Source organism: Numida meleagris, chromosome 18 (genome assembly GCF_002078875.1).
Source record: "Numida meleagris isolate 19003 breed g44 Domestic line chromosome 18, NumMel1.0, whole genome shotgun sequence".
NCBI lineage: Eukaryota > Metazoa > Chordata > Aves > Galliformes > Numididae > Numida > Numida meleagris.
The window spans coordinates 2,333,901-2,340,639 of NC_034426.1; positions in this window are offsets into that span (position 1 = coordinate 2,333,901).

The following is a 6,739-nucleotide window of genomic DNA, read 5'->3' on the forward strand; positions in this document are numbered from 1 at the left end:
TCCTCATGCACTAGTCCATTGCTATTCATTTCATCTCTCTCCAAATTGCCAGTATACTCTACCAAGAGAACAGCCTAGAGGCATGTCAGGAGTAGAAACTGGACATTTTAAATAGTTATTTGTGCTTTGGGCTAAGGAACCTATCCATTCTGGGACAAATGAATTGCTAAGACCATTGCCACCACATGGTGGGAAGACCGTATTGATTCATGGTTTATGCAGGCATTTACACAGAATTACTGACCTTTCCACTCATTGACCTCTTGTTCTCTGAAGAAGCACCATCTGCGTGCAAAGCAGATAGAACACAGCCATATTTTCATTCTGTCCTGGGAAAAAAAAAAAAAAGATGGGCTCAATTGTCTCATCCTTTGGTCTAAACTACCTTCCCCATAGTGACAAGCCATGTAATTTTTTGTTTTACTTGTTGGACACTTTATATGGGCTTATGGAAGAACATAGATATAATATTCATTTCTCCCCAAAAATTAAGAGTGAGGTTAAATCCTATCAGTGCCCTTAAAAAATAACTGCACTAATTTTCCCTTTTTACATATCTGTCACTAATGAAAAAATAATAAAACACACAATTATACTGCAGAGAGGTTCATTTTCTCTTGTACAGCACTTAAGATGCTTTCTTACCAAATATTTTGCATCATTATTTGTGGCCTGGATTCTTTTCATGTCTTGGATCTTACGGATTCTCCAAAAACTCCTTTCAAAAGTCTTTATTTCTGACACCACCTTTTTGTGTTTTTCCTTCTCATGCTGCTTCCCACAGTACCTCTTCACAAAATCAACAGCAACTCTTTAAATCAATAATGGTGTTTAGTATTTAAAAATAATGGATTGTATTTGGGGAATACGGAGTTTCCATTATGTCCTCCCTCCGATATCACTGAATTACTCATAATAACACTGCAGGGAAACTTGCCAGAGTTTTGGGGGGTTGGTTGTTGGTTTTATTATTATTATTGTTATTATTTTCTGCTTGAATAAAACAACCATCACAAAGCTTCAGCCAAACCACTGGAAAAGTTTGGACAAAATGCCTTTTCTGTGACAGATATTTCTTTTTCCACTTCTTGAGTGGGGGGTGAGGGTGAGGACAACACCAGCACGCAGAGCTGGGGTGAGGAGGGCTGCTGGGTGACCGGAGCCTAGAGGATGTGGAAGCTGTTTCGCACATCATTCTGTTTTAAGATGTAATCAATGCAGGAGAGGAGATCTCTGCCATGGTCCGATCTCTTGGGGAGCACTGTTTAAAAAACAAGCTGGAGGAGTATGGCCTAGTGTGAGGCTAATCTGTACTATGGAAAATGGTCAAACCAAAACTCATGTAATAACACAGGGATTTGGAGTACTGTATCCAGTTCTGGGCTCCCTGGTACAAAAAAGACAGGGATCTCCTGGAGGGAGTCCAGCAGAGGGCCACAAAGATGATAAAGGGCCCGGAGCATCTCCCCTGTGAGGAAAAGCTGAGCGAACTGGGCCTGTTCAGCCTTGAGAAAAGAAGACTCAGAGGGGATCTTATAAATGTTTATAAATATCTTCAGTGTGGGAGACAAAGGGACATGGCCAACCTCTTTTCAGCAGTCCATGGAGACAGGACAAGGGGAAATGGCCATAAACTTGAGCATAGGAAGTTCCGCACCAATATGCAAAGGAACTTCTTCACAGTGAGCAAGACGGAGCACTGGAACAGGCTGCCCAGGGGGGTTGTGGATTCTCTTTCTCTGGAGATACTCAAGACTCACCTGGACACCTACCTGTGCAACTTGCTGTAGAGAGCCTGCTTTGCAGGGGGGTTGGACTCGATGACCTCTGGAGGTTCCTTTCCAACCCCTACAATTCTGTGATTCTGATCTCTTTCCTACATGCAAAAGAGCGTTCAGCGCATGGAGGCCTTTGGTGTTGCAATTGTTGAGCGGATAAAGATGGATGGTCATTCTCTACTGCTCTTTCCCCTCTCAAAAAATCAAGGTGGAGAATGGATTAGTCTCATTGCTGCAGGCAAAGCAGTGTGTGCCTCCAGAGAGGATGGTGGTAGGGCTCTGCTCCTTGCAGCCGGGCTGGAGCTGCAGCACTGCCATGCAGGATGAAAAGCCTGGCTGGGTTAGTGCTATAGCAATGAGATTGCTTTGTTGATCATCAAGAATGATGACTTGCCATTCACAAGCAGTGCGCTGGAAGAAAGAATTTTTCATGGGATCATTTCTAGTTTACAATTTAACACAAAACCTGTTAAAGCACAAAAGCACTCTGTTATAGACCAGAAACACTGTGCACAGCAACTTTTGGTGTTTATTTATGAAAACAATACAGTGCATTTCCAGGGGGAACTGATCAAGTTGCATAAAAGATTTAAGAGTCCATTCTGTAGCAGTAATAATGCTTTTAGCACTTTCTCAGATCCTTCTCTATATTCCAGCAGAGCATCTTGTGCTAGTTTATCTTTGGGACCGTAAAACATTTTATGCCTTCAGTATTTTGGAAGTGGTATCACGATAAAACAGATTTAAGCCAAAAAAGAATACACAAATTTTCTGTTTGGAAATGTGTTAAATCTGTTTTTGGGAAACTGACTGCATGTGAAGCTGTTAGCACAGCATTGGTAATACCCTGGAATATCACTCTAAAACTGATGGCAAGTTCCTGTTAGCCAGTGATGTTGTTTTAAAACAACTCTGTTGAGAAATTCATCATTAAAAAATAACATTCAAGAAAAAATATGCTAGGAGTCCTCATGGAGACTTCAAGCAATTTTTTTTTCTTGTTTTTTAATTTTAATCTGAAGAGTTCTTGCAGCTTTTTATGAAATGAAAACTAAGGTCTTCTCTTCTTCCCTAAGTTCTTGTTTAAAAAAACAACAGATTTATTAAGCCGTACCCATGGTTTTCTAAATGCGCAGCATGTAAGTATGTTAAAATTCACAATAAAAAAAATCAATATTCAAAACAACAATAATGCAGGCAGGGTGATGCTGCCCTTGGTTAATGTTTATCTAGTGTATGGCCTCAGATGGGGCAATTTCAATGTGTTATTCCTGTGAAAAGAATTCAAGTATCGTAGCTGGAGTGAAGCACTAGCATTGATATCCATGCTTTAATAGGTGCATAAGAAATAACTCCTCTGCAGTGCTTAGAAAAAAAGTAATTCCATTTAGGACTACATAAATTTTCAATTTGTTAATTAGGTTAAAGGAGGAAAAATAGCATTAGGAACTTCCACATGAGCTGCTATTAGCTTCAAAATTTTATAGGAACTGAAAGAGAATTGTTGTTATCCAGTAAGTTTGCCAATAAGCTCCACTTCCAAATCAGAGCCTGACAACACTGGTGGCTTCCTTGGACCGACTTGGTGCAATCCCTGCCCACTCTCTCTTTGCTGGCAGCTCTTGCATCTGCTGTCCAGGTAACAACCACAGGCAAAGCTCTGAGCTTCTAAACCAGGCCCGGCCTAATGTGAGCAACCTCAAACCAGACAAGGCAGGATTTATTTGAGAAGCAGTTCCCTTCTGCAGACTTTTCATCAGCTGTATGTGGCCAAGGGTCCCTATGGGCTGGGCTTAACAACCCACAGGGACTGCTGTGGGGAAAGTGGTCCTTCCTGGTGCAATTGTACTTGTCACCTTCCTTAGTGGGGCAGAAGAGGGGGAGATCAGGGATGTGGGTGCAAAACGAAAAGTTTGAGAACCGCTGTTCTGATCTCAGAATACCACCTCTCTTTTCTTTAGCTTATCTGAGTGGGTACTGAGCCACAAAATAGGATGGGTGGGGGTCACTGGCACAGAGCACCCTGGCATGAGTAACAACAGCCTCGCTTACAAGACACAGCAGCTACAGCTGCAAGATGCATGACACGAGAACCAGGTGTACACCTTTCCACACTGCAGGAGTCAGCTCCATGCTGGACACAATAGCCTCCAGCTATACTTACGGATTCCTTTCCGTGTTCGGTCCCTGCCTGTCATCTGCAGCACATACAGATGGGGGAACAGCACGCACCTCGTTATTTGGATTTATCGTTCTATTTGCAGCACTTAGAGCAAAGCAAAAGGGTTTAATAACCCTTTCCCCACCAACTAAGGGCTGGGGAAATCAGTGGGAAGCACGGCCCTACTGGTTGCCTCCCCTGGCGGCTGGGGCTTGTTTGATCTGCTGCCTGCCTGATATTGCTTTGTGTTCTGAGAGGCGTTCGCTGCACTCAGTTGATGACTGTGTGTACAGCAGGCATCGGATCAGACTTTTAACCTGGGGGAGGGAAGCAGAGCAGAATTCTGGTGAGTTAAATTACCTTCTGCTGCATCCAATCATCCAGCATAACACAGCTCGGCAATAACATTCATGTTGCCATTAATAGAAAACACTTTGCATTGTACTCCAGAGATTTTTATTTTTTTTCCTTTTGGTATGGAAGTGATCCATTTGATTGGAGCTGCCTGAACAAAGCCTAGGGGCTCAGACACCACCAGCAGCATCTCTCTAAATATCTCAGTCTTACTGTGTAATCTCGACATTTACTTGAAGGAAATGTGCCAACTGCTGAATCTATAGTGCTCTGTGTATATAAAACACACACTTAGCTGAGTGGCCCTGTGGGGTGACATGAGTTATTTGCTGATTTACCTCAAGTAAGTCATGATAATACTTCAAGAGAATTGTTTTGGCTCCAACAAAATGTGTCAAAGCATTTTAACATAGAGTGCTATTTGTGCCTCACTCTCTCCTATCATAAAGGGAAGAAATAAATGTGACTATGCACTGTGCTGGTAAAAGCCTGTAAATTTTATTAAACACTTCTGGACAGGGAGTTCTGCCATGCTCAGAAATGTCTAAAGTCCTCTGAATAGAGCAATGACATCTCATCTTGGAAAGCTGGCAGGCTGAAGGAGTGAGAGGGGCTCGTGGGGGCAAGAGACTGGTAGATGCAGCACCTCTGATGTCACTTATTTTCCATCCCTGGTCCCTACAACTTTCAAGGGACAGTTAACCTGCTTGCCTAAAAAACAACCCCCCTTGAGTCATTTTATTAAGTTTCTGTGCTCTTTAATGATTGCTTGCAGAGCTTAAGGCTGTCTACTCTGTTAAAATTAGAAACCATGCCTCGCATTGGAAAAAGTCATCCTGTTTTCTCAACAGAGGTAAATCACTCGCAAACCAAGAAGGGATGCTGCAGCCAGCCCTTAATTGAATTTTGTGGCATTCTGAATGATAATGCATGAGTCTCCTCTCCAAGTCGGGAATGGGGAAGTATTGCACAGGAGGACAAACAGGATAAAAATGAAAATTAATGCTGCTGGAAAACAAATCAAATATTACTGCAAATCTGCTTACTGGCATTTCTGCCCGTAGACTCGTAAGATAAAAGTCTGTTACTGAGCCCAGAGCAATCAAAGATGATCATCCCCTAATTCCTTGCCTTTTTACTTCTGGTAAAAGACCACAAAGTTGCACAGAGCATCAAAACATTACTTTAAGCAGTATGGTAAATACACTGAGCTTATTAACCCTCGTATAAAGAAGAAGGGTAGGAGTTGGATTATGGAGGATAAGGCTCATGTTTACATACATTTATCTTATGTAATTAGACATCAGGAGAGAGGGGCGTAAACCACAAGTACAAGAGAAGAGAAATTGATTTATTCTCTGAAATTGCCTGCCTTTAGCATTGAGATCTAAAAGTAGGCACTATCAAGTAATAATTTGCAATGTCATTTACAACGTTCAGGAATGAAAGCAGCAATTACCAGACCTTTTTATATGTCAAAGGTTGCTAAACAAGGTTGGCTCAGCATTTCCACAGCAAATCATATTCAGGTCTTTCAAATTCAGACCTCTGTCTTAATTGGACATCAGAAGAGTCCATCATAAAATAAGTGGAAACTGCAGAGGCAACCTAGTTTACGGACAGCTCCTAACTCTTTTTTTCCTTTTTTCTTTCTTTCTTTTTTAAGTAGAAAGAGAAACAAATAAAAATCTTTCACTTCAGAAAATCTCTGGCATAGATCCTCTCTGCCACACACTTTGAGACTGAGCTTTGTCCCAGGTGACCCAAGGAAGTATCTTCTTGGGTGTCATTCTCTTGCTGCACCAACTGGATTTGAGCTAACAAGGCAACATTTGGAATGCTGAAGCTTGTAGTCTCTCATAGCAATGAATTCACCTGGCGTTAGCAGACTTCCCAACCGCCTTTTCTCTTGGCTAATAACAAACAAAACATCAGAAACCAGAACTACAGTTAATACTGCAAGAATTACAGCAAGAAAACAATTTAATCTCTGAAGCTAAATTAAAACAAAAAGGTTGGGCTTAATAAAATAGAATGTAAAATGGTTGAAGCATTGCAGGTCACTCCCTGCTAAGAGGTTAGCAATCCCTGAAACATGTTAAAATAGAGTTCCTGAGACTTTTCCTTTTCCTGTCAAGGATATTTTTGCACAGATCTGACACCCTGGGAGTCCGTGGGAATGCGGGGATGACTGTTTCCTTTCCGGATGCCAAAGACAATTCCTGTGGGCTGTTATTATTATTTTTTTAAATAATTTCCTATTCTTCAAAGGTATCCAGTATTATCATGTCTGAGACCACGCTCCATAGTCTGCTTTACCTATGAGTGTTTGGCACATTTGTATAAGTGAAACTGATGTCAAAGTATATGTTTCTCTTGGGTACAGTTTGAAGCCAAGTGGTTAGGTAGGTAGTACTGGTACTACTGCCATTTCATCACTTGTCCT